The 26458-nt window shown below is 40.1% G+C and overlaps 1 protein-coding gene across 2 annotated transcripts in view; it reads right to left on the bottom strand.

The window, feature by feature from the left end:
• The window catches only part of Ctnnd2 (catenin delta 2), an 801097-nt gene that overhangs the window by 566374 nt on the left and 208265 nt on the right, over nt 1–26458 (bottom strand). The window lies entirely within an intron of this gene.

Here is a 26458-nt window from a genome sequence, read left to right as displayed (position 1 = left end):
AAAATCACCACAAAAGAATAAGGAGGAAGAGGAGGAAGAGGAGGAGGAGAAGGAGAGGAGCGAGAGGAGGAAAAGGAGGAAGAGAAGAAGGAGAGGAGGGGGAAGAGGAGGCAGAGGAATAGGAGGAGGAGGAGAAGGCAGGGGATGGAGGGAGGACCTGGGGAGTGGGGAGGGGGAGAGGAAGGGGAAGCTGCTGTCAAGCAAAAAATTTAAAATTTAATATTATTTTTTTAGGGCAGGGGAAATGGCTCAGTAGTTAAGAATACCTGCTGTTCTTCCAGAGTACCAAGATTTAGTTCCCAGCACCCACTAAGCTGAACATAACATTTTGTAAGACTATTTCCACGCGATCTGACACCCTCTTCTAGCATCTATGAGTAACTGGCATGAATGAAGTATATACACGTTCATACAAAACCTTCATAATACATGAATAAATAAGTCTTTGAATTAATTTTAAATATTGGTTATTTTTACAATTCATAGATGATATTTCAATAAAGTTCTTTAAGAAACTTAATGGCTGTGGCTAAAGAGATGGTTCAGCAATTAAGAGCACTGAATGCTCTTCCAGATGTCCTGAGTTCAATTCCCCGCAATCACATGGTGGCTCACAACCATCTGTAATGGGATCTGATGCCCTCTTCTGGTGTCTGAAGAGAGCGATGGTGTACTCATATACATAAAAAAAATAAATCTAAAAAAAAAAAGAAATTTAATGGCTTAAATGTTTACCATGGAATTTAGCTGTGGATTATAAACAAATCTAATTTGAATTAGTGTTATGAGCATATTTTTCTACCTCAATTATACAGCATTTCTGGGAGTACATATAGAAGAATATGATAGGTTCGCTCAAAGACTGAAGATTAAATAAATACATCGTATGGCCCTAGGGCAGGTACAATGGAAGGAAACTGTCAGAGCCCATTTGATCACAGAGCACTCATTGCAGCCTCTGCAGAGACAGCAGCTCCACTCAGGCTGGGGTTGCGTGTTCCCATCAGCCTTTCTGCTTCCCAGGACACCCCCAGCAGAGGTTTTGCTTCTTGCTCTGGGTGACTGCAGATTCGGGGCTGATTGCTTGTTGTGGCCTGCTGATTGCTTCATTGAAAGGTTTTAATTACATTGTCTTCAGAGTGAACAGTATACCATGCATGATATTTAGTAATGAGGTGAGAGAAGGAAAACATAAACTTCCAGGTAAGGTGATTTGCATAATTCATTGCGAGCACAGGAAACACCGTCATATTAGGATGGTACACACAGCTAATTACAAAATTATATTCCATCTGCTAGCACAAATTGTGGAGTCAGGGTATTTAAGTCTCAACAAGTCGCTAAGTGGTTGAGCCTTGGAATGTGTTTTCATCTTTACCAGACACTCCGACTTTGTCTGGTGTCTGGTGGCTGCCACTGTGTAATTAATGTGCTTTCTTTAGAGTAGCGGAGGCAGCAAGAGGAGGATTATCTCAGGTGTATCAGACACTGCGCCACACATACACCCAAAACAGTACAGCGAGTTAGGCTTCGTTTGATTTTCTTTCCCTGGTACAGCTAAAAAAGAAATAAAGAAAAAGAAAAGATACTTAGCTCAAGTGCAAATTCCAACCCAAAGGTATAGAAAGGATCTATAGAGTCTATAGCATTTACAAACACACAAGTTTGCAAAAACTATGAGCTAGCACTAGTGATGTCCTTCTAAGTCTTAGGAAGGGCGCCGGGTGTTCTTGCTTTTTCTTTCAGTGATTTCAAGGGCCTGGCTGATTTCCTTAACGCAGAAACCTCTGTGGTCTGTTTTTAGCAGTCAGGTAGCTGATATATGTTGAATACATCCGAAGTTAATTCACAGAGGTATCTGCAAAGCACATGAAAAATTGTTTCTGATCACTAAGCTCCCAAATTGGGGCATGAAGAGTAAATCCCTCAAGGCTGACGCGGTGTCTCTGCTAGATTTATGAAATCTGAAAGAACTGGGGAATCAGGTAAAACAACGCTCTCGGCCTCAGGCAAAGTGTCCTGGGATGCCCTCTGACTCTCAACACTTGTGATCATGCCTCAAGATGTCTCCAGAGCTCAACAGCTCTGCAAAGAGGACCATGGTAAATCCCAGGAGACAGTCCAGGTGCTCCTCCAGCTTTCAGGGACAGATGATCCCCACCCCAAACCAGTCTGCATTGTCGCTTAGAGAAGGTTGGTTAATACCAGTCTCTTCCAGAACACGGTGCTACAGTATCAGTCAATCCTGGTCCATATTAAGGTTTCCAGTAATAATCAATTAAATGTGTAGTTAAGGACCAGTTAAATGACTTGGCAGGCAAAGGTACATGTTGCCAAACTGACGACCTGCGTTCAATCACCAGAATGGACATAGCAGGAGAGAATCAACTCCTACCGGTTGTCCTACCGGTTGTCCTCCCGCTTTCACGTGTGCACAATTCTGTGTGTGTACACGCATACACACACAAACACATACACAAAAATACACAGATACATACACATACACACATGTACATACATGTACACACAGGTATACACAAGTACACACAAATATACACACATATGCACACACATATACACATACATATACAGATACACACATGTACACACAGGTACACACAAAGATCAAACACACATGTACACAGACGTACACACACACACAGATACACACACATACAGATGTATACACACACATACACACACACACACACACACACACACAAACACAATCTTCAAGGACAGTTACTTGACCACGTGAGTACATTTAAACATTTATGGATATGTGGGCATGTTTAAATTTGAGCCAGTACCCTTATAAAACTGTTATTTGATGAGAGCAGAGTTACACAGACTCACACATGTGCACACATATACAAGTACATCTACACACATAAAATATACTAAATAAATGTGATTAAACACTTTCTTTAAAATCTGTAGTTAGTAGGTGGAACAACAACAGGAACTAACCAGTACCCCCGGGGTTTGTGTTTCTGGCTGCATATGTAGCAGAAGATGACCTAATCGGCCATCAGTGGGAATAGAGGCTCCTTGGTCTTCCAAACTCTATATGACCTAGCACAAGGCAAGGCCTGGGCCAAGTAGTGGGAGTGGGTGGGTAGGGGAACAGAGGTGGGGGGAGGGGTATGGGAAACTTTCGGGATAGCATTTGAAATGTAAATAAAGAAAATAATAATAAAAAAAAATCTGTAGTTAACATCATGCAGAAAAAGAAGAAAATACTATGTATATAGGCAGATACAGGTATATGCCCAATGATAATTTCGACACTTAACTATGTCGATTGATGAGAAATTACTTGATAACCTCTAAGTTTCTGCTCAAATTTGGGATCTGGATAGAGGTCATTCTCTCTATCATTTTGATCCTAAAAATAATTCTGAGTTGGAAAAAAGAGCAAATTCTAAAAATTGAGGAGTGAAATTTAGTTAGGATGAATAAAAATAAGTTAACGTCACTGTAAAAAGGTTTATGGCCCAAGATCAAGAGATGAACTATAAAAAGCACTTAAGGCTATAGGATAATGGGTGATATAGCCACTGATCATGTGTGCTGTCTTCATTTAAGTGCTAAGCAGTTTACAGGTATCACATAACTCAATACTCAGAGTTCTCTATGAGAGGGAGAACAGAAGTTACACGAAAGGATAAGGAGATTGAAACTCAGAGGGCTTCAGTAGCCTGGTCAAGGTCACACAAGAAAATAACATGGGACACCATGTACCAGCAGCAAACTTGGCTCACCCATATGCTTGTCTCTTACAGGATATGTGTACCTGCTTCTAGTCAGGGTGTGAACCAGCCCTTAGTACACACCTTTAACCCCTATGGCTGAAATACAGACCACCCTTTATACTCACCTCTAATCCCAAACAATGGAGGGAAAGTTTTAGAGACAGATTGAAGAAAGAAAGAGTTAGACACTGGTAAAGACAGAATGAGCAAGAGAATGAGAAGGAGCCGGAAGATGAGAAAAGATTCCTAGAGTTAGTTTGAGGCCAAGCAGAGCAATTCAGAGGCCAAGAGAAAAGGCAGATTGAATCATTCTGGGAGCCAGAACAGCTGAGTGGAACCATCCAGCTAGAGTTCAGAAAGAACAAGAAATGGTGAAGTTATTCAGCAGCAACTCTCAGAGGCTGAAAACATTTGAGGCCTAGATTAGATTGTATAGAGGCTGGAAGCTTCCAGAACTGGACCTACGTTAGTAGACGGAGGCAGTAAGCCTCCCAGACAACAATTAATTCAGGCAGATAAAAGGTACTTTTACACTTGTCCACAAGGCCATATTGACTGTCAAAGATGCTAAAGTGTGATTTGTCCCTTTGCAGGGTCAATACAGCTAAATACTGCGCTAGAAATCCTAACACTATTCAGTACACCTTGACTCTTGATGACATTATAGTTATGTAAACTATAGCAGCTCCATAATGAGAAAGACTAGATAAAGAAAATAGAGTCAAAAAATTTTAGGAGGTTAAGAACGTGATAGTGCCCTCGAATGGCCACCCCATGGACTTAGAACTGACACATGTAGTGTTGTTGCATCCTAGGACATGTCTTAGGAGCTAGCAGAAAACCACATTAGCAATTCAAGCATCCAAAATTAGAAAAGACTAATAAAACATCTTGAAGTCAATTCCTCTCTGCAGAAAAAAAATCACAGGAAGTTAGATGGGGCTGACTTGTTCGGTAGATGTGCAGGAAGTTATTTCTCCTGTTCTGGAATTCACAACTATTTGCCAATGAGCTACTTCTTATCAGAACAAATGAGAATGCTAAAGCTATGATTTGATGAGCTAAAGGTCAAGGTGTTTTTTTTTGTTTTGTTTTGTTTTGTTTTTGTTGTTGTTGTTGTTTTTTTTAAATAGCTCACATGCAGTCTTTCTTTGCATCACGGAATGTTAGCCATATCCCCACCATTTAACTGAGGAAAGAGAAAAGGTAAATGTTGAGGGAAATATCAAAAATGAGCCCACACATTCCTGCTCTAGTGCCAGCACTGGAGGGCCACAACACTACGCCCCAGCAGGGTCCCACCAGCTCTGTCCCACATTCCAGTAACCAAATTGAACCTCCAACCTTGAGGTCAGATATCACAATACCCAGTAACCCTGTAAAATCAAAACTCTTAAAGCTTATAGTTAACCAATCCGATTTATGTATCAATTAAGTCACAATTTACAAGATGCCAATACAATAATTTCAGAGCCAATTGATAATGATAAAAGCTTTATCCCAATTATTTCAACCTTATGATATCATAACTACCTGTGGCTAGTTCAAGCCACGCTGGTTCTGCCTTCTTTCTCCTTCTTCCTCTCTCTCCTGAGACACTGCCCATGCGACCCTTAGTGCCGCCTCCCTTTTCCCTGTCCAATCACAGGCCTCCTATGCACTAACATAATTAGACAGGAAAATCCTGCTACTGGTAAAACAGCCAATAATCACCAAACAAAAAGGGCAAGCGCATGATAGAACAGACGCCTCTGGTGCTTGGAATGACAGCTGCTCTCCGCCAGTCCTGCCCGTTTCCATGCAGATACCTTGAGATTCACCAGGCTGGTGCCATGACAGAACATGCTAACACCTTACCTTCAGAAGTACTCCCAGGTCTATTCCCAGACATTTCAAGAGTATCAAATTAAAAGCTGCGTCTTCGTAAGCTCACATCACTTATCCTTCAAGCATAATTTGATTTGTTTTTTATTTTATTGTATCATTGCTTTCCAAATAAAAAGGCTATGATATAATTTGCTATAATTCAATTGTTGGGAGAGCAATGCTAGTTACAGTGAACTGAATGTTCATGTGCCTCATTTGTATTGGCAAAGTAAACATTTTTGTATAAATTTTTTTTCTCTGTTGAGATCTGGCCTTTGGTCTGTAAATGTCATTTCTTTTCGCATGTCTGCTTTTGTGTGTTCTGCTTTTGTAAGGTATATATATATATTCAGTCAGCTTTCCCTGATGCCCTGACAGTAACTGCTATAAATTAGTGTCATTTGAATTCAGTCTCAGTATGGTTTGCTCCTTGGGCATCCTTAAAAAGTGAAATATGTCTTCTCCTGCAAGTCTGCTGTTATCACTTCAGACTGTACCTGGGTCCCTGGAATTGTACTGAGACATGATAATTAGACCAGGCAAATTCATGAACTACACTGCACTTATCATGAACCATACTTCACTTATCCACTATAGGAGGAGTTCCTGGCCTTACTTTTCCCGACAATGCTGTGCTGAATGTCCCTTAAACATCTTGTGAGCCATGGAGAATATAGTGTATATCTTGGTGGACTGAGAACACTGAGAAACAATCTGAATCACATCACGATTATCATCTTAAGATTCTCACAGTGGCAGCTATCACAACACTGTAGCAGTCTTAGTGTCATTGTTGTTACTGTAATGAAATACCTGTGCCGGCTACTTTATAAAGAAAAGAGGTTTATTCTGGCATATGCTCTTGGAGTTGCAATACCCAAGGGGCATTGATGGGCTCTGCTACCAGGATTTGTATCACATGATGGTTTCTTTTAGTTTCTTACAAGAGCTAGCAAGATCTAAGTCGAAGGATCAAATCTAATCCCAATTTCTTCCCAGAGGACCCATCTTTAAACGTGATAGTCAGATAAAGTTATCCTCTGAGGCCACTTCAGCTCCTGTGTGAGTTTAGGGACCATCCATATTCAAACCACACAAACAACGAGGCGCGCAGCTGAGATTTCTCTTCTTCTTCTTTATAGACAACACTGAATACCAAAGGCCTTGCAAAGCTGATTGGTTCAAATGGGACGTCTTAGTCCTAATTGAACTGAATCCGCAAACCTCCAAGGAGGGGTTCTGTCTTCTACCTTGAAGCTTGTACAGCAATATCCTTTGCCACTTTCCAGTTGGAAGCCAAGTTCTTTCCTACTTCATTTGTATTGTTTCCCTATTTACTCTGAGAATTAATTTCTCCTGCTAAATAGCCATTTCTTCCAGTCACTAAATGGATTTATATTGAGCAAGCATTTGCCTTGAGGATTTCCCCCCCCCTCAATGGATAAAATGCTTAAGAAAATGTTTCCTTCCTCAGTGTCACTAAAACCCCCTCCTACAAGTCTCCATTCCACCTCCAGTGAGGCTGTGCTACAAGTTACAGGTTAACGTCACCTCAGAAGTCCCTGTGCAGGAAAATGATTTCAGGGCAGTTGGTGTTCAAAGGATATGGAGTCCTTGAGAGACGAGGCTCAGTGGGTGATCCGTAGTAAAGAGAACTCTGCCCTCAAAGGACATTTGTCATTTTCAGTGGGTTTTGGTCAGTTCTGAAGAGAAGGCTGTTAGAGAAGCCCCGCTCTTCCGCTATCCACTGTCTGGTGTCCTCATTAGTGGTTTTAGTTAACACTTCCACCACGGCCTTCTGCAATGATTGATGAATGGAGGATTTCCCCCACATCAGAGTCAACATCAGCACCATGCTCACTCAACCTCTAAAAGTGTGAGCTAAGTAAGTTTCTTTTATTTCATTGGTGGCCTGAGTCGGATGTTTTGTTATAAAAACAAAAGGCTAAATAGTGCAGATTGTCTGCCACATTTAGTTCTTTAAAACAGAAGCTCAATAGGGTTGTCAAACAGCAAGCCGAGTTTCTATGCAAGTGTATTGTTGTTGTTTTTCATAAATCCAAGGTTACATATATTCATGGTTCTACTCTCTGGACTCTTCTATACCAACCATATGCTTGTTTATTAATAAAGAAATTCAGATTTTGTTTTACTATGAATGTTTTTCTATTATTTCCGAAGAAGAAACTCTGATGTTTCAATTATATACCAAATATCAGATGTCTACATTCAAACACTGGCTTCGGTGTTTCATAATATCTAATGATGGCTTTACATTTCTGGGAACACTGTAGCCATATTAAAAGAAATAGCATTGCCACTAAAAAGCAATTCAAGCATAGTCACTGATAAAGACTCTCCTCATCATATTTATCCTAAAGAATAAGCTTTCTGATACACAAAAATATTAGTAAGACTCACAGACTTTCTTTAAAAAAAAAACTACTAAAATGCAGTGCTAAGACTCATGTTCCTTACTTTAAAATAAAATGGACAAGTTGATGTTGAAGGTCTGTTTAAGCTCTAAAATTTTTATGAGACTATCAAAGTCACCCAAATAGAAATTTCAGTGAGAAAAAGGCAATTTCCTTGTCTCCATTTTTGGACAAATTTCCTAGAAGGAAGGTTTTGGCTGTGCATTCACCTTCATGCCTTGCCTTGGATGCCATGAGGAGACCAGCTGAGGCATCGGCAACATCTGTCCCTGCAGAGGTTCTTAACAATGAAAGAAGCAAGCTGACACAGAAGAATGAGACCCATGTGCAGTTAATGTCAGCAAAGGATTCACGACAGAGAAGAAGCAATTCGGTGAGACGGGAGCACGGGGGGGATGAGACCCACATCATAAACCGTATCAGCGTCTCTATGGTAATAGTCGTGTTATCGCTATATGTGTGTTTTCAACATTGCTCATAATGTCACTTAAGAAAATCCTGATCATTTGCAATTAAATAGTCCTCCCTCCTCCCGCAAGACAAACGTATCTTCAGATACCATCAAGAGAATCCACGTTGACTTTTGAAAATACAGAATATTTTATTTGGAACCAATTAGAAACAGTTTCATTATCATAATTAAGAAGTGGGAGGACTGGGGCCAGACACAGCTTGGCCATGAAAAGTACCACTGCTCTGGTCCCTGCCATGCAGGGTATGTGGTTCACATCTCTGCAGCTCTAGCTCTACGGGATCTCATGCCTTCTTCGGTCATATACTGCATTCATGTGCAAAATCCACCCATACACACATACACATAGTTAAGAATATAAAATCTGTAAAAGACAAAGGACAGGCTATTACACAATCACTAGAATGTGTAAAACGAAGAGCAATAACAACAGATCAGTCCAGGTTATGAAAAAGTGACCCAATATTGCTGAGAATCCATCATAGCACAGCCATTGAAAAAGTAGCTAGGTGGATGGATAAAAATTAAATATGCACTAGGTATGCCCAGAAATTACAGTTCTATCGTAAGCATCTATGAAATACTTATTGTTGCAAAGACGTGGGTGCAAATGTCTGTAGAAATACTAATTGTTTCACAGTTTCCAAAGAGCAATGATATAAATATTCATTTGGTGGTAAGTAAGAAAACAAAACATGAACTTATTCTACAAATTGAATGCTACTTAGCACCTGAGAGGAGTGAGCCATCCATGCCTAAACAGAAGGGCCCAGAAGCAGTGGTAAGGAGAAATAAGTGTCTCTATTTTTTCCTGAAACTTCTGGGAAAGCAAAGGTAGAGAGGGAGGCAAAGGTTATATCAGTGGCTCTTTATGACTTGGCGCAGATGCAGGATTCACTTGCAAATGGCATAAGGGAGCAGTGTAGAGCAATGAGGAAGTTCTAAATGAGGACTCTAGTAGAAAGCACATCAGTGATGGCCATCAATACGCTCTAACATCTTCTTCCCAGTGTGCCCACCATAGTTAGTATGAACTGATTTTTCAAATAAAGCTATTAAAAACAAACACAGACCATCTACACGGAACAGAACAAATGCGGAAGCATTTTTCCAGTGAAGACAAAAGGCACCCTCACAATAAAACACCTTGATATCTTCCCTTCTGCCGCCATCATCAGATATACCACCCAAAGTAGGGTGGTGAATGGACAGAAGGGTCCAGAGCTCTCTTGAGGGCACAGTTTTTGAACCAGAACATGGAAAGGTTGAATGCAGTGGAAACCTGCATGACTTGGGCACTTAAGACAGGATCGGAATAAGTGAAATGGCTTCATGGTTAGAGAGAAAGCTATAGAGAGAAACAAAGAAAAGGAAAGCTATGAAGTTCCTTGTTGTGGCCAGAACTAACTACAAACCCTCACATCTAGTGCGATCAGGAAAGGGAAGCACAGTAGAAGCACAGGGAGTAAAGTACTCAAGGAGAGTCAAGCATCAACCTTGGGGACGTCCGCAGAGGGGAAGGCAGTAATGGAGTCTGAACACTGTTCAAGTGGCCACAGAGACTTAATACAGAGAAGTAAACATCACAAAAAGAGTTCTGCTGATTTATTAGAAAGAGTTCAGCACCTCGGACAGTGCCTCGTTCCCCCTCAGTCTCTTCACTGGTTCTTCAGTTCTGTCCTCAAGCTCTTCAGTAATGATCAGGTAGTCATAGTTCTCCATATTACGCTATGCCTCTGAGATTTTCACAGTGTAGAAGACAGACCAAGAAGATAAGGATTACCTTTGTGGTGGGGAAGAAGCACAAAGCATCTTAGCATGAAACGACTCAGACAGTATGCACACAATGGCCAAAGGAGTTGAGGAAGAATCACAGGACATTATAATGCTAAGGAAACATGGAAGAAATGAACCAAATACAGATGTGAGATGAAAAAGAAAAGAAATATCAAGGTGTGGAGAAGGGAGGTGAGGGAGAGAGGGAGAGAGGGAGGAAAGGAGGAAGGAAAGAAGGGAGGGAGGGAGGGAGGGAGGGAGGGAGGGAGGGAGGGAAGAAGGAGAAAATCCAGAGTAAGATTTTCCTACAGGTGTAGCCCATGGTATCAGATTCCACGAATATATCAGGTGTGTTAAGAAGTATTAGAGACCATTACTTTTAGCCAACAGGAGATCATGAACTTTGATGAAAATTTTAATGTCATACTGCAGGCAGGAGTTGAAGGATCAATAAAGAAAAACTAAGCTAGAGAGAGATTTAATAGAGCTCCTTTTAAGACATTTGATGGTCAGTGCAAGGAATGAGTAGTGAGAAAGAAAATAAAATGCTTCAGTGTAGAGTTGAGGTAGGGTTTTGCTAGGCGCTTCAACGGGAACCTGCAGCTTTAAGAAGAGGAATGGTTCTGATTTTGAGGAAAAGGAAAGTACAGAACCAAGGTTCAAATTAATTACATCACAGAGTGACCGTGGGTGTGGTTCAATGTCACCTTTAAGGAGGGACAACCCCTCAGTGATAAGTAAGGAGTAGAACAAGCAGAAACTGAAGTCCTAAGGTTACCTACTGAGCACATAGGGGCAGGCAGGGCTTGAAGAGTGGAGTTCAGGGGACAGGGCTGGAACAGAAGATTGGAGTCTAGAGAAATGGGGATGGAGTAGGGAAGTGAGCCCAGGGAAAAGAAAAGTGAACCGAGAAATGAGTCAAAAAACCAAGGACACAACAACAGATCAGTTGCAATAGAAAAGGATGAAAATCAACATTCCCCAAGAGTTGCTTCAGATGATAATAAGCTATAACATTGATTTCTACCACACTCTAAATTGACAACAGTTCATTTTCAAATTTCCCTCGACATTTCCATCAGACCTCAAATCCTTAATTAAATGTGCACATTTTATCCCCTATATTCCCAAAATGATGTGACCTCATCTTCCTGTCCCACCACAGAGCAGTCTACCCATTACAGGCAGGAAAGGGTGTGCTTAAACACTAACTGGGAGTGGACATCTTTTCACATGGTGTAATGGCTTTGTTGATCTTTCCTTGTGTGCCCACTACCTGGGGAACTTAGGGTTGCTCCTGCCCTGACTCCTTTTTATGATCTCTCTTCCATTTATTTTATATCGTATATCAAAATTATACCATAAATATAATTTTTCTACAAACACTTTCAAACTTCTCAGACCTTCCCCAAAGGAATGGCTTATCCCCCCCTTTTTTTTTTACTACCCATGATTGAACAGAGAAAACTAAAAATAACAAAACAAAAATCCAGCACCTACCTATTTTAACCTGTTTATAAGTTGGATACAAGACACTGTAATAGCTAACCCTTGTCAATCTCAAGCCTGCCCCTACCCAAGCATATGTGCACACCACAGTATCTGGAGACATCATTGCATTCATGTCACCTTCCTTTGGGAATCAAAACCTCTAGCACAGTAGGAAGTAATTATGTAGGAAGGATAACAGTATGCTTCCACATCCGTGTACATCATTGTCACAAAAGATACTTTGGGTCCTCAGTAACTATGGAAATTAAATATTTAGTAGTAAGATAATAGAGAACTGCAGTGGTGTTGCCCAGATAGCTGAGCTATGTGTACAGTTAGGTAAGGTACATCAGTACAGCTCCCATCAGTAAGTCTTTTTACCCTGTGGTAGCTCTCATCCTCCAACACAACTTCGACAGCTAACTCTACTGCCCAGAGAAACAGAATGCTGTTAATCAAAGGATACCAGGTACAATGCACGAGATACTTCTGAGACATTATAAAGTGTGTCATCTCGGAAGCAGCCAGAGCGCAACCCTTTGGAGCAGATCTATTTATCAGCATGCCCAGGGAGCGAGCTTACAGCTTGGCACATTGGTGTTGAATGGAGCATGAAGAAGGAGTGGAGGAGGTCACATAAATACTAAGCGATGACCTTCCATTTGGGAGTTAGAGGCAATTCCTCACGCACGGTTTTATGCCATTAGAGTTTATTTCTCTGGGTTCCAAGGTGCAGGTGGATTGTAATACGAGTGAATAATATCTGAAAAATTGTGACAAGAACAACTAAACACAACAAAACTCATAGCTACTAGCAAAAAATAAAAATAAAAATAAGGCAGATGGCAGAATAACAGATTCAGAATAACAAGGCTGGCCATTTCACTTAGCAGTTCATAGCCTTTGTAACTTTAAAAGTATCACCCTAGAATACTTAACTTTAACCTCACACTTTACCTCATAATTTCTCCGCTTAGAAACATCTACCTTAATCTTTCTACTTACAAATGCATACTGAACATTTGAAAACACTATAATAGAAAAAAAAAAGTGTTTATGGTCCTAAATAACCTGAGATACTTTGCAATGAAATGATCAAGCATAACCCAGGCCAGTGGCAACAATGTTGTATTAAAACCTGTCCTGCTGAAAGCAGAGCACAGATGCCCCAAGATCAAATGTGGAGGCCACCCATATTAGCTGGCCTCAGTAAATCAAACTTGAAAAACATTTTTTATCTTGTGATTATGGAAACAAATAACTAACAGGCAATGTCGACCCCGTTCCACTTGCTGCTGAGTCTTCTTAGCTATATTAACTGGTTGTGTGTGGAGTGTTTATGTGTATGTGGGCGTGCACTCACCATACACCTACAAGGAAATCAAAGAACTGCTTTCAGGAGCTATATTCCATGGATTTAAATGAGGTCATCAGTCTCGATGGCAAGGGCTTTTATCCACTGAACCCTCAAGCTGTCACTACTGCAGACTTTTACATGCAGAAGTTGATTTTACATAAATGGCTTAATATTTGTTTATCAAATATTTACTTAGTGTGAATTCTATCACTTTAGACTCAGAACAACAGCACTGGAAGTATGCGTAGCTTAGCACAATGCTGAGCAATCATTTCTAACTAATTCTGAACATTATGGTATTTGTAAACCCCCTCCCTCAATATTGATCATTAAAAGCCATCTATTGATGCCTTTCATGAAGTAACTTTGTAAACAGTGCATTCATTTATTAAACTGCTCCTACAAAACTGTCATTTCCAATTTCTCATTCATGCCTAGTTTGGTCTCTTGTCCTTCACCAAAACCATTAGAGAGTGACTGAATCATGGTGTCGTGAAACTGGATGAGCCCTTAGAGATCATCCTATCTAAGCGTCACTTTATAGACTAGGACTTAAGGCCTGGGGAACTGATGTAAATTGGATGCAGGATTAATCTGCTTAAGAAAAGTAATACCTTGTAAGAAGCCATCAGTAAAATCTAATGTAAAGAACTGGTCTCCAAAGTCTTTGATTTTAATGAGAAAAGATAATAGCATCTCTTTTTTTCAGTAAAATGAATTAGTTTGGGTTTATTAAAGTTTTAATATATTCTCTCAACTTTAGATTGGTTAAGGCAGACCAGAAGAAGCATTCCCTTTTCTTCTCTGCCCTTCTGGGAGTTGGACAGCTCAAGACTACACAGAAACATTTCTTTTCCTTATTTTATAACTAATTCGTTTGCCTCTAGGCAGGACCTCATTCCCAAATCTTCAGTTTATGACCTCTTACTAGAGAACTCAGCTGTTTCAAACCCTAGTAACAATACAGTTTTGGTATATCAGCATATGGCTACCAATCTTTCATTTTTCTTATGATTATGCTTTTATTTTAAATTTAAAAATGACATAAGAATTGACTATTGTCAAATGGATAGTTGTGTGTGTGTGTGTGTGTGTGTGTGTGTGTGTGTCTTACTCATTCATTCATACAAACATACAACCATGAAGCTATCTAGTTACTAATGGTTTTGTTGATATTGTTTTAATTTGTTGCTGTGTTGAATAGCACACTCAAGGCCTTGTACGTTTTAGACAAAGGCTCGATCACAAAGTTAAATGCTCAGCCACTATGAATACTAATACCAATGATAATAATATACTTTATCACTGTCAACTTAAAAAAAAAAAAGAAAAAAATTCCTAAGCTGGTTGAGCTTCTCCATTGAAGGTGAGATCCTGAGAAGTCAGAAGATAGACCTTTTGCAGGAAAATAATGTGAACCAATAATTCTTTCCCTGGGGCAATTAAATTTTGTTTGTCATAGCTCTAGTGAGATGTGCTAGTCACAGAATCATTAATGGCTCAGGCTAAGGCCAGCAGAGAAAGACACAGGAGGGATTATTTAGAGGCCCGGCTATGAAGAGGAAGGATAACAACACGGGTTACTCCTTAACACCACTGGTCTCAAGCAACTCTGCTTCTTACATGGGCTTCTTAGAAGACAGTTATGCCCATCACAAATCTACTTGAATAAACCGAGGTAACAACTGATTCAAGGGATTTTTGAAGTTTGAGCACACGGACTAAATAACACCTGGACAAACTTTAAATATTCTAAAAGAGCAGGTGTCTAGTAGCCCCCAGAGAGAACCATTTCCCTGAAGAGTAGACTCTTTGTAGCTGCACCTCCTCTCTAAGGCAACACCATCACTGTTCTGTGTGAAGCCAACAAATGGATTACAGAATCTCTGAAAGGCAAATGCACCCTAAGAATCCGTTAAGGGGGGGGGATATTACAAGTATCATTCCAAAAATTATTTAACTATAGAATCTGTTTTTCCCCAGAGCAGTTAGTAAGCTTAGGGTTTTACAGAACAGTTTCCTTTCTCAATGTGGAAATAAAACAGAAATCATATACGTTCAAACTCCTAACAGTGGTTTGAATGAATTCTCCTTGAGGATGGAGGTTTTCCAAAGAAAGGACAAGGCACCAGAGCCCACCAGAGCAAGAACAACTTGATGCAAGACCCTAAGAAGTTCAAAAGAGGAAAGTGAACCGGAACAGAGGAGAATCCGGCAGCGCACTTTTTCTCACATACACAATGCAAGACACAGGAAATAGCCGGGACAGAGTCCGTGAAGATGTTGGAAGAACAGACAAACTTTAGGGCCAGGGGTAAAGTCTCCTTGTTCAAAAACCACATTACAGACTGTCCTGTCACAGACTGTCCTGTCACAGACTGTCCTGTCATCCAGGTGCTTTAGCCTGCTATGGAATCATGAACAAACAATTTAGGAAGCAATTGTGAAAGAAAGGAAAAAAAAAAAAAACATTAAGTGACTCATACCGTTGACGGTGACTTTAATATGCACATAAATTATACACAGTCACAGGCTGTCTTTTCTCATCACTAATTATATTAAGACTTATTGAAGACTTCCCTAACGAAGGCACTTGCCTCAGTGTAGACAGTTTTGCAGAACCATGAGCAAGTCCCCAGCAATTAGCAATTCCTCAGGTTGTCATGCACACTGGGTTTGTGCCCCTGACACTTCATGTTGATATATAGTTATGCATATAGATGCAGACTTAAGAGTTTTAAAATTTTTTTTTTAAAAAAGGTAACCACAAAATGTGTTCCTGCGTGTGACTCACAGGACTTGAGTGTGCATCCCTCTCCCCAAAGTGACAAGCTCCCACCACAGCCAAAGGGAGGAAAGGGGGGTACTTAGGAAGCCTTATGTAAAATGTGGTACAAACTGCATGGCCTGAAGGAAAGTACACAGACCGCCTCTTCAGTCAGCCCAGGAGCCATCACTAAGGCAGGGAGGGAAGAGAAAGAAAATGAAGGGGGCAAGGAAGAGAAGCAAACCATGTTGATGCTTTTCATGAGCTGACCGGCAAGGAATCCAGCACAAGGAGCAACACTGGCTGAGAATACCTCTGACACATGAATGAGTCATTTTAAAAGTGGGAGGGTCGGAAGCTGGGTAGATAAGTCCTCAGTCTACGGTGTATACTGCTGTTACAGAGGATGCCACTTCAGTTCCCAGCAACCACACCAGGCTGCTCACGATGGCCTGAACTCCAACTTTAAGGGGTTCGATGCCTTCTTTTGGCCTTTATGGGCATGTGCACACACATGTACCTACTAACACATGCACATACACATGCACATGCACACTCACATAAGGAAAAAAAAAACAAAAAAGTCAATTTTCAGATTACTGCCAAAGAGAAATATGTCTTTCATATATTTTCTAATAAATGTAAGAAATGAAGGTATTTTCTAATGCAAATGTTCAAATATTAACGAGCCATTCTTAAAGCATAATGTGTGAGTTTAGTCCCACCCCAGATATTTTCAACTAGCTCATTAAGAAGACTAAGTCTGTGTTTATATCACAGACATCAGAACTACCTTGCAGTTTTCTGTTCTGATTCTACCCAGTTCACATCTGGAACCAACCTATGATGTCATTTGGCAGAAACGGAAGTTTCTTTAGTACCCTTTGGGATGTAGCTTCTTAAACCACCAGATGCTATGGTGTTGGACCTTATTCAGCCAGATACTTAGTCCTAGTCAGGAAGCCTGAGCCGTTGCTCGAGTTTAGAGACCTGTCTTGTTCACTTCCCGACTGGACTGACTCAACACAACCTGCTCAAGCCTGCCTTTGCCTAGATACCACTGATGTAGAATAACTTTATTGGCTCTTCCAGGCACCCCATACCCTCCATCACCCTTCTCCGCCCCCTACTGTCATCTCACTCCCCCACCTCCTTCCTCAACCCTATTTAAACAAAAAACGGATACAATAAAATGAATTCCTGCTTTGACAGACTCCCAGCCCGGGTGTGTTTGTTTGAGGCCAGAATGCTCACCATTCTGCTCAGCCTCAGAGAGACTCAGCTTGGACCCGACACTATGGTTTCTATTACGAGGGAAATCAGGACTGCCCCTGTGTGGGAGACAAAAATGGGGTCCTGCGTCCGCTCGGGGCTAGGGTCACTGGGCAGGACGCAGGAAGTCTGACTGTGCTGCAGACCCCATGAAACCCCTGGGTGGGCATTGGCCTGTGAGAAGCCACGGGATCCTGCTCCAGGAGTGAGGAGAGGCACAGTCTGGGGTCCCCTCAGAATTGTTAGAGTCGGGCTCCGACTCTCGGGCACCACAGACCACTGGGTACCTCGGAAGAGCTGGTTCTGGGGTCCCTGGGCCACACGGAGGCTAGGAATGACAAGTTCTAGGTCTCGGACATCCCAGATGCCACTGTATATGCGGAAGAGCTGAGAACGAAATGAGAACCCTCAGGTGGACTCTGGCCTGGGGGGCTGAAGGAAAAGGGGCAGGAAGGAGAGCTCTGGCAAGTTACTATGGGGAGGAGAGTCCTAGGCTAGCTCACCTGGCTAGCTGGGCTGGTGGGCATGGATGGAGCACAGGGAGGCTTCTGGTGGGAGGCTCTTTAGAGGGAAACCTGCTTCGTTGCTCTAGCACAGAGGATCCAGATGAGAAGAGGCAGTCCATGGTTTTAAGGTGTTTACTGTAGAAAGGCAGAGAGAGTAGAAGAGTAGAGAAGCAGAGGGCAGCCATGGCCATGTGGAGAGAGGAGGGAAGGGAGTGGGGAGAGAGGGAGCAAGAGGGCAAGAGAGAAGAAAGAGAGTAAGAGAGCAAGAGAGGGAGGAGGGGGCAAGCAGCTCCTTCTATAGTGGAGTGGGCCATCCTAGCTGTTGCCAGGGAACTGTGGGGGTGGAGTCCAGACAGAATACCAGGAGCTTGGGGCATTGCCTACATGACTGATGGACAAACACCTCTCTGCAGGGGGCTGTGGGAGGCTCTAGATGTGACAGGAGCCAGGGGCTCAGGGGGTATGGCCGAACTCCTACCATCCTATGAAGGTGGAAGTCATCACACAGCTCTAGAGGTCTGTGCTTGACCTGGAACCAGGCTGTCTGTGCACAGCTTCACTGTCCATCACCTGTGATCCTCAAGTATATAATAACCCTTACATAAGAACCTTTCTATCTCACGTATATCATAACCCTTACATAAGAACCTTTCTATCTGCTTCTCCCATGCTTCAAATCTGTTCTTTAAATTGTTTTCATGAATTTCAGCTCTGGTTCATACCAGCTCATCCTGGATTTATTTTCTATGGTGAAGTATTTGGCTCTACTGGAGGGGAGGGCTTTGAAAACATACACACATGCACACACATGCACACTCACATATGCATACATGTCTGTATGTGCACAAGCCTTGATACCCCTCCACACATATATACACATATTCCATTCTCAGCTATGATTTTAGAATTCTGATCTCTCTTTATGGTTCTGGGGTTCTGAAACTCTGGCTCTGTAAGTAATAGTGTTTGGCCCCAAACCAGCAGGACCTAATTGTGGATCCCTAGAACCAAAGTAGGCCAGGTACAGTGTGTATATCTGCAATCCCACAACTCCAATGGCATGATGGGAGGTGGAAACAGGAGAATCCAAGGAATCTCCTATAAGCCGACTAGTGTGGTGAGGTGAAAGGCAAGAATCAGTATCTTATGTAGACTTAATTTCCATACATATGTCATGGCACATACACAGATGTACACACACACACACACACACACACACACAAATGCAATGATGTCCATCTTCAAGACTTCCTAGCTATTCAAGCACCCTTGGCTGCTAAATAGTCAATTTGATCAAGCAAGTCATTCTTTTATGAGTAATGAAACATCAGGTCAATAGGTGATACGGGAATGATAAGCCCAATCAGTCCTGCTGATCAATGAAGTAATAAAGGGACAGAGACACACAGCATGAAAGACAACATCCTTGACTTTTATCCAACCTGCCCTAAGTGTTTATACTTGACAAGGGATGGGTTCACAGAGCTGAGAGATTTCTTCTAGCAGCCTTGCATGGTTCCGGTTCATTCAGGGTACAGGATTTTGGAAGCCGTGAGCCATCCTAGCTTCCTGAATTTGTGTGTAAAGGATAAAGATTTTCAATTATTTAAGATTATAGCAAATGTGATGATGACATCTCCCTCAGATTTGTTCTGGTGTACGTTAATAACAGAAACAGCTCCAGACAAAGAAATCAGAGAAAACATGCCAGACTCCCCAGCTTTAGCCATTTAAAACTAGAAGAGACAGCAAATCTCTTTTAGCATCTACCTCCTTCTTAGAACAAGAACAAAGGGTATCTCCCCCACTCACAACATAATTGAAAGTATTCGTTTAGGCAATGTAAGCCCATTTACACAGTTAAAGATGATAAAGCTGATCACTGATTCCATTGCCTCCCTGGCAGCGTTCTCTTTATGGCACATAACAGAATCACCACTTTCTCTCTCACAAGGCTTAGGGCAATTGTTATTTGCTTTTCTCAGTGAATATTAAATTGTAGGAGCTTCACTGGTGAGATTAGAGAAATCATTTCTTAAAAGTGCGAAAAAAAAAAAAAAAGATGCAAAGTCTGGAAAACATATGTTAGCCATAGTTCCGCTCACCGAAAAGAGCTATGTCCGTTACGGGAAAGGGTATCCTCAACAACTGTGCTCAGAAAGCTGGACAGCCTTGTGCCGAACAGTGAAATCCAACAGAGCCTGCACTCTGTATGTACAACAAGCACAACTTTAATGTAAGACCGGAAACCACAGAATGAACAGGAAAGTAAGAAACTCTTGAAGATGGTTTTTACAGGCAATGTTTTCTCATAGGTGTCATCCCAGCTGCAAAACTATTGGTAAGGATATTGAAGACGATAACTCTCATACACTGTAAGTGAATGTATAAAATATTATAGCAACTGTGATGGTTGGTGTCAACTATCAACTGGGCAGGATCTAGAGTGTCCTAGGAGACAGTTTCGGGCACCGTTGTGAGAGATTACTTAGGTCTGTTAGCTACTGAGCATGCCTGTGGTGATGGTCTTAAGTGAATTATTTCAGGAGGACCTGTCCTCTGTGGCTGCCACCAGCACCTCCGATGGGATTCTTCTGACTGTATAACACAAGGCCATTTACCTGAGCACAACCACTCATCCCAACAACAAATGCAGTGTGACCCACTACATCAAGCTTCCATGGTACGCCTAGTATTCGTTATGGATTACAACCTCAAACCATGAGTCAGCATAAAGCCTTTCTCCATTGTGTTGCTTTGGTTAAAGATATTTTATCAGATCATCAGGAAAAACAACTATGACAGACACTAGGGAAAACAGTACCGAGAATCCAGTGGCCAAGTAACATTAAACACAGTGCCCTCATATGACTGGAGGCTCTACTTGGGGGATGCATCAAGTATACACGTAAAGGGCTCTAGGCAGAAGAGACACTTGCTTAATGGTCTTTATTACAGCACAATTTACAACACACATTATATACAGAACCAGTACATGAATTAATCGACAGATGAAAAGATAAATAAAGTTTAAATATTATGTATGTGCAACAGATTGTGATTCTGCCATTAAAAAAAAAACAAAACTACCGGGCATGGTGGCGCATGCCTTTAATCCCAGCACACAGGAGGCAGAGGCAAGCAGATTTCTGAGTTCGAGGCCAGCCTGGTCTACAAAGTGAGTTCCAGGACAGCCAGGGTTACACAGAGAAACCCTGTCTCGAAAAACAAAAGAAAAAAAAAAAAAAGAACAAAACTCTGTAATTCACAACTAAATAAAAGAATTGTAGGACTCCGCATTAAAAACAAAAACCAAACACACATGAAAAAACAAAACAAAACAAAACAAACAAGCAAACAAAAAATAAGAAAATAAAGAAAGGCAGATGGGGGAAATAATTATTTCATTTTATCTCTTACACGTGGAAGTCAAAAGTTGACATGAAAGTACAAACTACTAAGTATATGATTAATCTTCACTATCAACCTGGCTGGATTTAGATCATCATGGAAACATATCTCTTGGTGTCTAATGAAGGTGTTTCCAGTTGCTGATAGGGATGAACTTCTCATCAGAATTAAGTTCAGGGTGGAGAGAGACCACTTCTGTGCTCAGGAGGGCAAGAACACCAAGCTGGGGAGTGCACTTGACTTTAATTCTAAGGCAGGTGGTAACTGGGACTTCTCAGTGGTTGGAGTCAGATCCCACATGCATTTTCTACTGGCTAGTTTAAAAGAAAAAAAAAAATCTTTGCAAAGGAAATGAATGAAGGCAGGGAATTCTTGCCACTTAAGTCTGAACTTCCAGACTGTAGCAAACCTTTGTGCCAACAAGGCTTTTACCAGTCTGGGGGATTAAAAAAACTTGCATAAAAATCTTTCAAGGTGGAGGCAATAAAACGATTTTAATTCCTTGATGTAAATACAAGTGTTATAGCACTTGATAGAAAGGATTAATAGTTAATGTTTCTTCTATGTCTGACACTGTCCCAGGTCTCTATATACATAGAATACTCTTACAGCATTTATTCCTCTGTTTGCTGACTGGATACAATGTGTCCAGTTGCTCTTCTACAGCACTTGTTTTGCATCTGGATACAATGCAACCAGTTGCTCCATACTCCTATCACCAATAGCTCCCCTTAGTATGAGATAGGCTTTACCCCTTTATTTAAATTGAACTCTTAGTCCCTTAAACTGCTTTAATCTGGTACTTTGTTACACAGTGAGAAAAGTAACTAATGCACTTGGGAATGAGAAGTTGCTGGCCTAGATCAAGGAAGAAGAATGAGAAGGAGCAGGGTGGGCAAATATGATCACTATATGCTGTGCACATGTATTGGAGTTTCACAGTGAATTTCACAGTGAAATGCATTGATCTGTACAGTTAATATATGTTAACAACAGAACTGATAAGTAGTGGTGTGGATGAAAATGGCACTCATAGGCTCATTTGTTTGATTATTTGTTCTCCAGTTGACAGAACTTTTTGGGAAGATTTAGGGGTATAGATTTGTTAGAATAGGTGTGTCATGGGGGATAGGCTTCTAAGTTTTAAAAGGCTATGCTTCTCCAGTTCCTTCTCTCTGCCTTGTTCCTGTGGATTAAGATGTGAGCTCCCAGCTACTGCTCCTGTGTCATGCCTGCCTGCATGTCTACCTGACCGGTAATTATGTTTCTAAAAAAAATTTCTCCCAAAATGCAGGAATAAATACTGTAATAATCTTTTCCTTTTATTCTTCTGTAACATCATCTATCATCTGTTTTACTATCCGGGGTATATAACTAAGGTGTCAGAAATTCCCATTCCGATCTGTCATTATTTCTTATATGGTTACAGTATTATCCATTTGACTTTATGATTACTATTGAAAACAACTATTTAAATAAAGGAGAAAATCTTTTTAAAGACTCACACCAACTGTCGAAAATATAAAGTAAGTCACAGATTGGAAGCCTGCCTTGATTTCTCTTTTCCTATAAAGTCAAATGCATGAAATACAAGAGGACTACTTACTAAGAAGGCTGACTTTACTATTTGGTTGTTTTCTAAAGTGTGGGTGTTTCATTAAGAGGAGAATCAATGAGCAGATCAATAAGGAAAAGTGAAAACAACCAAAATAATAGTATTTGAAGATCTGTCAGGAACATTGTAGACACAGCATTACTATACTATACACAGTATTATACAATGCCGATGAGACTTGAAAAGAGGACAGGAATGTCACTAAGCAAAGATTGAGGTGGCAGCATAAGAGCAGTATTTCATGACTAATTGTTTTCTCATTTTAAACATCCACAACAATTTAATGGCAAACCAGGAATTATCCAATAATTAAAGTCCCTGCGCATCACCCAACATTATATTGTCCTGGCTTCAGAGGAGCAGAGGAAGTCAGTGATAGCTGCCTCTCACAGGCTTACTGTATTCTCATCTTCATGCATACATTCAAGAATAGATGCTTATCTCATAGAAATGAAACTGAAGAAAAACAGGAACACAGAATCACTTTGCAGACAACTGAAAGTGGACATATGAGAGAAGTACCTTGGTTTAAAGGAAGAACTGTTGATGGGGTCCAAAACCATATAGTAGCAAAATCCTAAATAGGTTTTTGGTATACAGTTACAATTCATAACAATTCATTCTGCATATGTATTAAATTATTTAATAGTCTAATACTGGTATACAGAATACAGAGCTACACAACAGAAACTCTGATCATTTTACACACTATTTAAAATATATGACATTAAATTACTTTCTCAATTTACTGAATCTAAATTTAGCAACACACAATTTTACCCATATGTGTGTACACACACACACACACACACACACACACACACACACATATATATATATATATATATATATATACATATATATATATATATAAATTCTATGTGCTTCCAACAAATCGAGAATCTTTTTATACAAAAATGAAGAAAACAGCATTAGTGCTTATAGTCACATTTACTCTATTATTCTTGTATAAATTGTTTCTTTTTAAATGAAGAAAAATCATTCCTTGAGTAATCATTTATGTATATACATCTTTACTTACAAAATTTTTATGAGAGTAATAAAAATAAAAAAGCAAATAATAAAATTTGAGAAAATATAGTAACTTCATTTAAACCTATACTTAATATTTTATAAAAATGAATAACTCTCAACAAAAGGAAAATGTTCATACTACACACTTATATCTTATTTTAAAATATTGAATACTTAAGGTATCACAACTGTACCAGTTAATAATCCTAAGAAAATGATAAATCTTAATAGTTCTATTAGTTCAAAATATTTTGAAATCCATGACATTAATGTTCTAATGAATTTGAACTAATAGAACTATTGGCTCTTATGGAGCATATCTGTTCTGACAATGATTCGTTTATAGTTATAGATTTTATAGATTTGTGTTGCTCCAAAGTTGAGCAAAGAATCTCATTGCAATGGTCTTTGTCCCTCACAGGAGACCTGCACAGGCTCAAGCCAGTTAAAAATTCCAGCACGGTGAGAAGAAAAGGGGCTCCCACAGACCCATGTCTAGTGAAGATGCTTTGCATTCTACGGTGAGATCACTTTCCCTTAGACGTGTGTCTGTGGCAAGCTTCACCAGGGCCCAGTGGATAACACAAGCTCGTGTGCCTAGGGGCAGCAACTAATTAAACGCCATGGGTCAAAATGAGTTGATTGCTTAATTGATTAAAAAGGAGGACATGGAGTTGGAAGGATGATGAGGTGGAGAGTTCTGGGGAGGGTTGGAGGCAGGAGAAGTGAGGGATAAATACAGTCGAAGTCCATTACACACATGGATGAAAATTTCACAGAGTAAAATTTAAAATCTCTCTCTCTCTCTCTCTCTCTCTCTCTCTCTCTCTCTCTCCCTCCCTCCCTCCCTCTCGTGTGTGTGTGTGTGTGTGTGTGTGTGTGTGTGTGTATGTTTGTGTGTGGTGTTTGCCTGTCATATTTTGATTATTCATTTACCCACGATGGACTCTGGATTGTTTTTTCCATGTCTTACCTATCATTAATAATGCTACAAAAAAAAAAAAAAATCACGGAACTGTAAGTATTTCTTCAACACATTGACTTTTTCCCCTTTGGATATATGCCCAGTAGTTGGTCCACTGTAGTGTAAAGTATGATGGTTTTTAGTTTTTGGAAGAACTGATGTACAGTATTGCATAACGGCTCTGTCTGCTCATCATCACAACACAATACAGTGATCGTATTCTTCACACTCTTGCCAACACTTATCATATGACTCTTTGATAATAGCCTTTATCATCAGGTATGAAGAAATATGTCATTATAGCTTTGATGTGCATGCCTTTGATGACGAACAGTGTTGAGCACATTTTGATAAGCCATTTATATGTGTTCTCTGAGGGGGAAAAAAAAAGAGTGTCTTCTTTTAGTTGAGTTGTTAAAGAATGTACTGAGTTATATAAGTATTCTTGTATGCTTAAACATTACTCTCCATTAAATATTTGATTGGCAAATACTCCCTCTCATTTTGTAGCTCACCTAGTAAAAGGAATGAATTCAGCTGTTAACAACCCAGCTTCTACACATCAGAGATGTGCAGTGGTATTGGGCATTCTGAGTCTATCTGCTATTCAGAGTGGGTCAGATTCTGTCAAGTCAAATTATAGAGAGCCAACAACTAAACCCAATCCATTATTGCAAAAGCTCTTATTTCCTGGCTTCAAGTGCCATGGGCATTGCCATAGTCAGTCGGAAACGCGCTAAACTGAAAAATCCTGACATCCCTCATCTTTGTCAAAGCCCTAAAAACATTACAGTGAATGTCTTGAAGTCACTTAAGCCCTCCAGCTCCATGAATTCAGCTTGTAAGCTTTCCACAAATGACAGCTGATGGCTGATGGGAGGAAGTGATGAATGAATGAAAAATTTACACAAAAGATATAAATCAATTTCTTACAATCAGCATTATTGACTATTAGAATGAGTTTGAAAAAGAGGTATGGAACCAGAAATTTGAAAACTCACCGTCTTTTCTAAGAAATACAAATATCTCCCTTTATATGTAGTTTACAAAGGATGAGTAAAAAGCATTTAAAGATGCATTATGAATTAAATAGTATCATAAAACTGATTATAATTATAGAGCATTTAGAAACCATTTAGCAGTTTAATAAAAGATTTTAAAAATTCATTTTAGTAGACTGCTTTGTAATATATAATTTCTCACACTTATTTCTAATGTAGGATATGCTATTAGGGCGAATCTTTAATTCCAACAGACTATAGTTAGGTGAGGCCTTTAATATTGAAAGTTTTACTTATGTTTTTTATGTATGAGCATATACATTATCATAAGCATACATCACTAGAACATAAGCCTACATTTGAAACTGGAACGTTATTTTACAAAGATGAGGACCATGACTAGTCATTATGTTCAACGGAATGACCCTACACAAGTACCATGGCCCTTCCATGGAATCAAACACATGTCATCCTAAGGCCAAATGACACTACACCACAGCCATCACATTTCATCCTAGTTCTTGGTACTTGAGTATCTTCCCTCCCCTCTCCTCCCTCCCTGAAATTTCTATATTTACAGTGTCATGCTGAAATTATTGGCTATCACGTTGATGCTATCATTTTGACTGTGTGGTAGTTTGCTTTTCTTTTTATTTTATTTTATTTTTTATTTTTTATTTTTTATTTGATATTTTCTTTATTTACATTTCAAATGCTATCCTGAAAGTTCCCTAC

Source organism: Mus pahari, chromosome 11 (assembly GCF_900095145.1).
Source record: "Mus pahari chromosome 11, PAHARI_EIJ_v1.1, whole genome shotgun sequence".
Lineage (NCBI taxonomy): Eukaryota > Metazoa > Chordata > Mammalia > Rodentia > Muridae > Mus > Mus pahari.
This window is presented reverse-complemented; position numbering and strand designations above follow the sequence as displayed.